The sequence below is a fragment of the Geospiza fortis genome, unplaced genomic scaffold (genome assembly GCF_000277835.1).
Source record: "Geospiza fortis unplaced genomic scaffold, GeoFor_1.0 scaffold636, whole genome shotgun sequence".
Taxonomy (NCBI): domain Eukaryota; kingdom Metazoa; phylum Chordata; class Aves; order Passeriformes; family Thraupidae; genus Geospiza; species Geospiza fortis.
Window position 1 is genome coordinate 1,543,676 of NW_005054435.1, and position 11,326 is coordinate 1,555,001.

At 41.2% G+C, this 11,326-nt stretch overlaps 1 long non-coding RNA gene across 1 annotated transcript in view; it reads left to right on the forward strand.

Annotated features, from left to right (window-relative positions):
• LOC115948569 overlaps positions 1 to 11,243 on the forward strand; it is a 33,751-nt gene extending 22,508 nt beyond the window's left edge. The window contains exons 2-3 of the long non-coding RNA XR_004082379.1: positions 10,465 to 10,589; positions 11,159 to 11,243. This is a non-coding gene — a long non-coding RNA (uncharacterized LOC115948569). The remainder of the gene's footprint in view (positions 1 to 10,464; positions 10,590 to 11,158) is intronic.
• The last annotated feature ends 83 nt before the right edge of the window (positions 11,244 to 11,326 follow it).

Genomic DNA, 11,326 nt, shown 5'->3' on the forward strand with positions numbered 1-11,326 from the left:
GCAGGAAGATGAGGCCTCCTGACACCAAAATCTTTGTTCCAAGCATTACAATGTGTATTTTATGGCACGCAAAGAAAAAGCTACTCAGAATATTATTTAGGGAGATGCTCTCCCCACCTCTCATAATGGACCAACACTTGTCTGTACAGTGCTGTTGTAAATCACACATCTCTTATGAAATACTGCAGTAAAGTTAAAACCTGAGTGTTCACACCCAGAGTAAGCTGATGCTCAGAGAGGTGTAGCACACATGCCTGACCCCATGGTGTACAAGGAATCTTGTCTGACTGCAGGGTATGTCCCTCACTCCTGTCCAGAAGGCAGGAACTGACTGCAGACATCATTCCAATGGAGAAGCTCTCCATGTTACATCAGTATGGCTGCTTTCTTCCTGGCACAGTCTCTTATTGCTACTCCAAGTCTTTTTTTTCTGGCACAATGATAAGCATTTCAGTGTGTGTACCATTTTAAAGGTGTTTTCAGTATTGCCAGGTGGTGCCTGACTGGGCTGTGGGAAAGCAGGGCTTTCCATGTGGAAGTTTTTCCCAGACAGCTCTCAAGATTTCCCCTCCTGCCCAAAATGAGCTGTGTTGCCTGTACAGGGAAGCAGTTCAAAACCAAGTGTCTCCTTGTCTGTGCTCTAGGAGGCTGATGAATAAAATACAAGAAGAAAAAGGAGAACACCATAGCATTTTGAAAAATCTGTGCTTTTTAGTCAGCTAAATATGAATGTATTAACTACTGAGATCATACAAAACTTGATTGTTTTTACCAGCTTCATTTGCAGAAGAAATGAACAGAGTTCCTTTACATAAAGGTGCACATGTGAAAAGAAAAAAAGAATCTTTGTAAATGTCTCAGGAAGAAGATACCTTGTCACTTTTGCTGGATGATAAGAGACTCACTAATCAAGAGCAAAACACAGGAAAAAGGATGCATCAAATTGCATATGGTTACCATAATGCCCTTGCATTCCCTTTAATTCATTTAATAAAAAAGGGTGTTTGTAGTGTGTAATGCAATTTTTTTCTGGCAGAAGTCAGAGCTGCAGTCGCTCTCTATGCAGTGAACTGATTCCTACGTGGCTCAGGCAGTTAAAAATACCAAAATGACTTTCTTCCCTCCTGCTCCTCCAGGCTTTCTTCTTTGCAGATGGCAGAGGACAATATGCTGGGTCTGCAATAACACTGACTCAAAATTCCTTTCTAATTGTAAGATAACTTCCTAAAGATTGCAGGCAAAAGGAAGTCAGAGAACAAAGCAATGTCAAGTATGCACATGTCACAACACAATGTGCTGATTCCAAGCCTTTGGAAACATGCTGAAAGACATGTCTGGAAAAAAAAATAAAAAAACCCAACAGGGAAGTGCTTCCACACAGGCTTTCAGCATGAAAACAACAGCTGAATGTGCCCGTTCCCACCAGGAAAAAATACCCTGAAATAACAAAAGGTGCTGGAGAGCTAGAAATGAAATCATCAGATGCCAAGAGCACTCTTTTGTCTGTTCTTACATAGATGTGCTGCCAGTGCATTGTAAAGCAAGGGCTCTGTCTGGAGCAATGTTTGACCGCAAGGTGCCAAGAAGACCAAGAAAAATGGAATGTATAAACAGGTCTCTCTTACAATGAAGGACTAACAGAACAAAACAGGAGGAAAGCAAACAAAGGGCCACACTTTCAGATAATGTATCTGCAGGAATGCAAACTCTGTGCATTCCTGATCACTCCTGTAGGTACTGAAGGCACAAAAGACAGGCTCTTGAGGAGAATGGCATACACAGTGCTTCTTTGTGAAACAGAGCCTGCACACATTCCCTCCATAACCACAGGTAAATCTTTGCATCATTGCTCTACTCTAAAGATATAAGTGCTTTCAATTAGGTCTGTCACTGTTGGCTTGCTCAGTCCAATTTTCTGTCAATTTAAGAGCTGAGGGTTGAGTAAATTCCAGGGGAAAATTATGGGATCCAAGTGAAAGACGACGTGCACATCACAAATGAAACACTGCAGACGTCTGACTAAAGATGCTACAAAATATCACCTCCACGGGCAGAGGGACATCCTGCCTAAATTCAAATGAAGCAGCATTATAATGTGCCTAGGCATTTTTCTTTTAAAGCTCAGAGAGGGAATAAAAATTATCCCAAGTTTTTGCAGGCAGAAACAAACACTGGGATGAAAACCAAGTTGCCCAACATCTCATATCAGCTCAAGAATAATGTCTCCATCTCCAGATTCTCAAGTGACATTATAAAACTGTTCCCTTTTGTTAAGTGCCAAGCCCCAAAGAGCACTCAGGACAAGTGCACCTGAGAGGCTTGTTTTGCATTTGATGCTTCTGGTTGTACTCCTAGAGATACATGCCATAAAATGACCTCACAGTTTGCTCATGCTCTCTACAATGTGCAGGAAAAACCCAACCTTACCTTAAGCAAGTGATTTAGACGGATTTTTTGGTTAAAATCTAGCATAAATGTTTCTGCCAGAAATAGAAAAAGTGTTTCTGTGATTACAAAGGCTAAATATGAAATAAGTTGAGAAAATATTTCTTTCCTCTGGCTGCAAGCTGTAGTATCTGTCTCAAAATTATTTGTGTACTAAATACCCCTTGTCAGTGTGTACTTTTGGGGCTTCAGGTCTTTCTTGCTGATTCTAATTGGGACTCCAACTGTATGAAGCCCCAGTTAAATTTGGTGTTCAGCTGTCTTTCTTAGACTGCCATGCCATTAATGGATTTCTTCTTCCCTCTTGGGCTAGACTGAGACTGTCCGACTCTCAGTCCCAAAATAGCAAGTTCATGGAAAATGTGGCTTCTTTAGAATCAACACTAGTTTTTTTCTAATTATTTGTGTAAACAAGAGCCTGACCAAACTGAGCCTTCTATTTTATACTCAGAAGAAACCCTCTGCTGTAGTAAATCATTGTTGTAGATACCCTTCAAGGCTGTAACACAGCCAAATGAGGGAGTGAGATACTCTTTTACTGCTGTGGATGGCCACATAAAATTTGGGAACTGGCAGGACCAGTCAGACAAGAAGGCACATGAAATTGTTAGGCAGTGAAGGGAAGGATAAATACCTTAAAAAGAGCTTTTGGGTTGCAGTTTTGTTGTTCCTGCCAGAGGTTTTGAAATAACACAAAGGATGAGCTTGTTGTCCTGGGAACAATATTCTAGCAAATTGCTTTTCCAGGACCAAGGGAATAGTGTCTTTCATCATAATTCCTCCTTTCAGACCACTGAATAAATGAATTGAAAGCTAACTTTAGGTTAAAAAAAAAAAAGAAAGGAAATATGAAGGTTAAATCCAAGCACTATTATACTATCCAAAAGCACTGAAGAGATTGTAGCAGGTGGTCCCACCACCTGTGCCTGTCTACTTCCATTCCAAGTAATCTCCTTATCAAATGCAGAGAGAAGCAGACCCCCAGGAGGGTCCCACAGGAAGGGCAGTGGCTGAAACACAGAATGACTAACCAGGGAGATGGAAACCTGCAGTGCAGGGCATACATAACCTGCGGAAGCTGAAACAGTGAAAACCACTGGAGACAGATCCTTGTCCTCTTTGCAGCTTGTATATCTACAGAAATACTGTTGGCTCCAGCCCTTCTCATTTATGTCCTGGTGGTAATGGATGGGAGATGAGAGATCCTGCAATTCTCCAAGCTAGAAGCTGCCATGTCCTAATGGCTTGCAGAAAACAAGGCCAGTCACACAACACTTTTATAATAGCACCTATTTTCTTTATCCTTCCTCAATTGCTGCAGGAAATGCTTTAATTTAATAGAGCAAGCGGATGCATTGCCTGATTCCTGGTGGCACACTAACAATGTAATGATCCCGAGCCTCAGCATTGCAGGCAGGGCTGTGGTTTGCTTCTCAGTGGGCTGCACTTACAATGGCTTTTTATGACTGTCAGGCTTCCACTAAAAGAAAACAAAGTGCTGGCTGAAAAAGCAATTGTAGTAAAGACTGTTCCTGTCATGTATCTGAATATTCCCTTTCACTCGTTCTTTTCTGTGCATGAAATTTCTTAGGTAGATATTGCTGGGAGGGAAAATGTACCTCAAAGGAGCCCGCTGTTGCCAGTGTGCATCCTCACATTCAAGTGGGATCTTTTGAACTGAAGGCGTTCTCCAAGTTGAGGACTTCTCTGTCAAGCTGCCTGTGGGGCACAAAGCACACCCTGGAGCTGATGGCTCTGCCTTTTCCCAAGTTATTCCCTAGCAGAGCAAAGCTCTTGCTCTTTGGGTGGGAGCCGGTGTTTCCTTCTCCCAACTCTGCTCTCTGTGCTGCAGCACCTCAGTGACGCAGCGAAATGGATTCTCAGGTGGCACCACTCTTGGCCCCGCGTTGCATGTTCCACTCTGCACACAGAAGTGGTCTCTGGGCTCCCTGTAGCTTCTACATCTGGGCCCAAAGGCTTCCAGGGCTTGCAGCAGGCAGTGTGGAATATTTTGTGATAATCTCTAATGGCATCCAGCCCTCACTGCTTCTCTTCCATCTGTTCCTCACGGACAGGACTTTTCCCTGTCCTGCAAGGATCGCTTGGGTAACAGCCCTGACACTGGATCTGCTGTTCTGGGAAGTCCAGCTGTTACTCCTGGACTTTTCCTAAATCCCTTCTCAATTTTAGCATCACAAGAGGGTATGGGGAAAAGTGAGGCCTGCTGAAAGCCCAGGTAAGGGTGATAGACCCCAGCATCCCCATCTTCCATAGTGATAGTTGTCCATGAAAATGAACACTGCAGGAGAGCTAATCCCAAAACAACCAGCACAACTCCTGCAAGCTTTAGTGGTTTGTCCTGATGTAGCATTGCTTGATACTGGTTTTTCAGAGTTTGGATTTTACGCCGTAGTCTCAAAGTGAAGTCTGGTTCCCCTTGATAGCTATTTGGCTCATTCATTTTGAGCAATGCTTTTGAGATCCTTGAGTGGAATATTCTGAATTTAAAAAATAGCACTGCAGCTTTCTTTCATGAAACAGTAATGCTTCTTTCATTTCTTGCATGATGTTGTCAAGACAACAGTGTCTTAATTGCACCTATACTGTTTGCCACAGTCTTTTGTAGCACACAATGTTTTGGAGCAGCTTTTGTTATAGAAATATTTCCAAACTTGAGCAGCCTTTCTTTTTCCCTTTTTACTTTTTTCCCCAAGTATTTAAAAAGCTGTAAGGAAACATTTATTCCTGGCTAGACATTTAGGATCTGGATTCAAGAGGCATATTTTTTTTTTGTTCATATGACTCTCAGAATACACAGGTTTTGTCTAACTTTTAATCCAAGAATGTCATATATACTGAAGAAGGTCTAAGGTTCTAGAAGTTTAAAAGTCAGGGAGGGAAAAGTGATGACTCTCTGCAACTATGATGACTCAGAAATATATGACATTTTCTGTTATTCTGTAGGGTGATGACTTTATACCATCATTTACTTAAACAGTGTGGCAAATTTTATAGTAACTTCATTAATCAATTTGGCACTTTTACAGTCTCAGCTTGCATTGCACTTAACATGCTTTTTCAATATTTGATTTCCCTGACTAAATCCATAAAGCAAAGAAAGGAGAGATTAAAATAACAAGAACTACATTGACTCAAATTCAGCTCAAAGTTTATGCTGGATTCTGCTGTCTGCTTTTAGCAGGGAAGCAAAAAGTTTGCTCTCCTCCCTTGTGAAAGGGTTGTGTCAGAACAGGACAGGCCCTGAGGGACTTGGCATGAAGAAGTGGTGGTATTGTGGTGGCAATTCCTTCAAACCTTCTCCTTCCCAGGAGTGTGCAGTCCTGTTGGTCAGAAGGCTTTTGGTAGGAAGGTTCCTGTCCATGTGAGTCTTCCTTAGGAATTCCATGCGGGCTTTCAGAACTGGTTAGGAAGAAACAATTTATCTCCCTCTCATTTTAGAGGTCTCTGATAACAAAAGCCAAGCATATGGTGAGATTCATCTAGGCAGCAATAATCTATTTCAGTGTGCTCATTTTGATATTGATCACAACACTGATCAGTAAACAAGGGAAGATGAACCAATTTTATATAAAGTTTCTGCTGACTCCACTCAAGGGCCACAGCTACTCTTCCCATTCCAGGAAGAGCATCTTTTACAGATGACTCCTGATATTCTTCTTTCTTCAACTCACAGTAAAGAGAAAACTGTTGTGTGGCAATAAAGCCTTGGTAATTTGGCTAGAATTAATTTGCATCTATGTATAAAAGCCATGTGAAGATATCACCTGACAGAAATTCTGTGCTAAGGTTGCAAAGCCCAGAATTTAAATGTTAGGAAATGTTATATTCACAGATGCTAACAGAACCTTAATTCAGATGCTTTTTGTGCTAAGATAGAGTCTTTAATTGCATAATCACATACTATTTTTTCCACAAGACCTCTGTCTCACTTGGGGCACAGGACCTACAAGAGGGCCAAGTAAAGGTTATGCAGGCACACATAAATCTGCCACTTCCTAATTTAGCTGTCCTTGACTTTGCAACCTACATTATTTTGCTTTCAGAGAGATGCATATTATTTTCTTTTCTTAACCCATGATAGAGGCACTTTTCATAAATTGTTTCTTTTGGTGGGAAACTGTTGGATGTCAGCTTCCTAAAGGAGACATAGTGAAGAAATGGATAATTCAGTAAACACAGCCTCTGTGCATTTTTAAACATGCATAGACTAACACTTCATTTGCTCTCAGCTTGGAGTGTCTCATGGTGTTTCAAGTGCTAAAAGATTTACTATGGTTTATGACTTAAATATTTCTAACTCAATTTGTCGTTTAGCACCAAACCCCCCTGTCCTGCAGCACACTCAAAGGCTAAAGGGCACCCAAGCATTCTCCTGCTTAACTGCCCATGGATTGGAGCAGCTCTCATGACCTTTCTATTGCTCTTGGGATCTTTTATGAAATTAATAATTAAAATGCAAGGCCTCAGGTCCCTCTGGGATGTAACGCTTGAGGTTTTCAGTGCAAAACCAGATTCCTTCAGTCACAATAATTTTTATACATTAAACAGTTTTGCTTGAAAAGAATTATACTGTCCCTCAGTATGATTTTGATTTTTCAATCCACCTTGCTCCCAGTTTGCTCTTCTGCAAAGGACTGAGTGCATTTTCATTAAATTTAATTTAAATTTCACTTCAAAGTACATCTTAGTCTTTATGTCTGGATGTTCCTTTTTAAAACATGCGAGTTCTGGCAGGTATGACCCAGGGTACAAACACATAGCTTTATTTGCTAAGAATAAACTATTTAGCTGTGTAGCTTTGCTTATGGTTCCATCATTAAAATGCTGGGAAATTACTGTACAAAAATGGACTGAAGTTACTGGTAGAATGAGCAGGAAGCAGAAACAAAGATCAGAGGAATGAAGTGTGATGAGCAGGCTGTCATAGCCAGTTCTCCAAGGCTTGTAAATGGAAAATACCCAACCTTGACTTGTATTGACTTTTTAGAACAACAGTTATCAGAAAGAGCTCTTTGGCCCAAGAAGATTGTGTTTAATAGGTGGCCAAGGCAGTGGGTTTGTAATCTGTAAAAATAATTTGCTACAGTCTACTGGAACAATAATTATTGAGTGGCAAATGCATTTTAAGGCCTTTTAGTGGCAGCTCCATGATTGATCCTGTAGAGACTATTTTGAATCCAGGTTTTCATGCCTTCAGCAAATGCAGATTTTAAGTGAGAATTCAGCTGTGGAACATTGAAAGCCTTCAATGCAGATACGTGCCTGGGCTGTGTAATAGATGAACAATCTGAGGTAACACTGAAAGAATCAATTTTTTCCTTTCCAATTTCTCCCCATCTGGATTTACTAGATTACCCAACAAATATGAGTTAATATTCTAGCTTGCAGAGAGTTCTCCTCATGTTTGGAGGAGCTGTGGATTTCATAAGAGTTTTATGAGTTTAGAGTTGCTTTTTGGAAATGTGTTTTTAAACAGAGGATGTGTTTTATCTTCTCTAGAACATATTTTCTTGATTTAACTGGCGTGGGTTCATATTTTTTTGAATAATTTAAGCAGTCTGGGTCCAGGGCCCAAATTGTGTTGACCTTAAATGTAATCCTGGTGGAGTGAATGTTGAAATAGCAAAGAGAAGTTTAGTTTTGTGTTGAAGACCAGGGTCAGTGAGAAATATTTCAGCTGTTACACTGTCCTGATTTAGAAGGCAAATGAAAGGCTTCTGTGCATCGCATTGACGTGTTGTGACTGAACGAGCGCAGATGCATCATGAGCTGGAGTCTGCTAAACTTGTGCTTGGAGCACTGTGATATATAAGGAAGAGTCTGTTCCTGGGAGAAGTCAAACATGGGTTCTGGAAAGATCCCAGCAAATCACAAAAAAAAAAAAAGCTATGCAATATTTGTTGGCAGGATGTGGAACAAAACAGATGATTTACAGCTCTATTCGGAGTGGGGGAGCACCACGGACATTAGTGGTTTTCACCAGTGTCAGGTCAGGAACCAGGCCCAGGAGCTGCCCTAAGGGGTCAGGAAAAAGTGTTATGTGCATAAAATTAATAATCCTTGTGGAAGATGCCTTTTATATTGTGGTGAATATTGGAATTTTCTGTTGCGCTGCTCCTTGTGCAGGGGACATAACAGGGAAGCACTGGACCAAGACCAAGGAAGAAGGACTACAGAAACTGACAATATCTAAGATCTTATGCTCCTGCAGGAATGGAGATCCTTTCAAGAAAGCTGGATTCTTGGGGGAAGTAGAATCTCAAATCTGTTACTACTGGTCAGAGCCTAAGAAATAAAATTTCCAGTCCACAGGGGCAAAATAGGTAGAACACCAACAGATCTGTGCTTCAGGCAGCTATACCCAGCCTAGGTGGTGTTTGGTATTTCTGCATTGTCCAGACATTAACCAGCCACAAAGCCTGTATGATCTGTGCTTGGGATGGTCAGTCTACCTCAGTTTAAGGATTTGGTGTGAAAAACTTGCAGAACAACTGTTTTCTTAATTGGGTGGAGTAGGAAGGGAAGGCAGCATGTTCCTCATCTGAAATTTAATATTTGAAATTATTTTCAGTATTTGAAAAATTAATTGAATAATGTTTTGGTAGTATTAGTCACCCATTTACACCAATTACTGACAAGGACTCAGCACAAATAACATTTCATTTTTCAAGCTGCTCTCTTGCTTGAAATGAAAATTGGATGTAGAGAAAAAGTGGAGATTTTTGAAAGAGATCAAAAAACAATGGAGTCCTCCTGACAAAAAAAAATAAAAGGAATTTGTTCAGTTCCTTTAGAAACACAGCCTCTGCCTTCAGAGCATTCTCAACATTCTATATTTTTTCCAATCACTAGCAAAACAAGGGGAAGGGCTTTCCCAAGGGAAATCTGCTTAAGCCTGCTGCAATGTCTGCGAGGAGCATGGGTGCTGGTGGAGAGTGATACAGGGAGGAACTGTGCTGTCAACAACAGGAAGCTGCTGAAAAACGAGCGGTGCCCCTGGGGAGGTGAATGCAGAGCAGATGTCTCTAATTGTGAGTCACACTGTGACAACTGACAAGAGAAATTCTGCACTCTTGACACTTTAAAGATACCAAAAATACCAGAGATCACATTCCATGGCTTCTTGAAGACTTCCATATTGAGGTAGCTGGGGGGGAGAGCTCCATCTCCTCCTGTTTCCATCACTAAACAGCCCATAAAATTTGCTGTTGATAAGCTTCCAAGCAGCCAAGCATTCTAATACTTAGATAAGTCACTAATGTTAATAAAACCACTGAAGAAATAAGAGGGAAGAGGTGCAAAGGGGATTCATGTGCAGGGCAGCACCAGTTGCTTTAGATACTGATCCTTTCAATTAAGGGCGGTTCTGGATAAGAAAGGGGAAAGTAACATCCTTGTTTATAAGCACTCTTAGATTTTGAAATCTCTCTCTTTTTTCCCCTTTTGTGTTTTTTTTTCAATCTGGAATGACTGCAAGCTTTTTCTTGATGTGTTCCAATTATTGTCCGGATACAGGGTTGCAGATTTATATTGTGCTTCTTTAGAGGAGTTACAAAAAGTCAAGACCAGCAACCATTCACAGCTGGTTGCCAATTTTTTATTTTGGGACGAATGCCTGGCTTGGGTGGGTCTGCAGATGTCAACTGTGCTACTCCAGAAATGTGTTTTAGTTGCTTTATTTGCTCTCTTGATGCAACTGCTTTACTGACAGTAGTTTAATACCGTGCTCAGGCAGTCTGTCCTTTGAGCATGGTCAGGTTGTTTTGTGGGCACCAAAATAGCCTAAATCAGCTCCTTAGCTTGGAACTTTGTGACTATTGATATCTGGCTGAGGCATTGTTGTCATTTCTCCTTCAGTCCCATGCAAAAATGTTCCCCTGGGTATATGGGGAGGTGTGTGTGTGTGTGAATTTCAGAGTGTTGGAAATATTTTTGGGAGTGTCTCGTTCTGACTGGATTCAGATATCTGATATTTTGGCAATTTCCACTGTTCTTCAGGTTGTTGATATTTGTGGAAGCTGCTAAAGATGGAAAAGTGCATCTGGTCACTTGGGAAGGCACAACACTGCACAACTGTTCCTCCTACAGCTGCTGGGGTGCTGCTCCAGGATGCAGTTTCAAAGGTGGTATTGCAAAAGTGGTCCTGCAGGGAGGTGCTGGGTTTGCTCAGACAGGTCACACAGGTCAGAGCCTCTCAGCTCACTTCAGTGTTTCTGGGTTGCAGTTATCTTCACCACTTTCTTTTATTATTATTTTGTTTTATGTTATACCAGTTAAGCCTCTGTGTATCTTGCAGTAGCTGTGGTAGTCCTGTCATGTCACATTGCATCATCTGGAAATCCCACTGCTCTGTTACACTAGTGGGCCCTCCTTTGGCCCAGTTCTTGTGTGTCACTGATGCAGTTTGAGATGACAATAATTTAAATTATTGGACATTTTGGAACAAGACTTTCCCTTTGCAACTGCTGTGCCAGACTGACATTTGACCAATTTGCCAGCAGATATTTTATTAGAGGTCAGCTGCTATTGCTTTTGAAGATGCTGTTACTCTGTGAAAAGCCCAGGATTTACACTGATTGTAATTGTTCTACTGAAATATTTGTGTTGTGAGACTTGAGGATTTGTAAATTGTGTAACACCCATGTACACTAGGTTACATTTTCTAAGTTAATGAACCTTTTTCTGCATCCAGCTCACAACTATCTGCACAGATACACACATATGAGCCTTCCAAGACATGCAAATCTCTGCCATCCTTCTGTGGTATCACCACTGCCAGACAAGTCAACTGCAATGCAGAGCCAAGGAGCAGGAAACCCTCCTGCTTTCATGTTTGGTGAGAATTTCAAAGTTTGTCTCT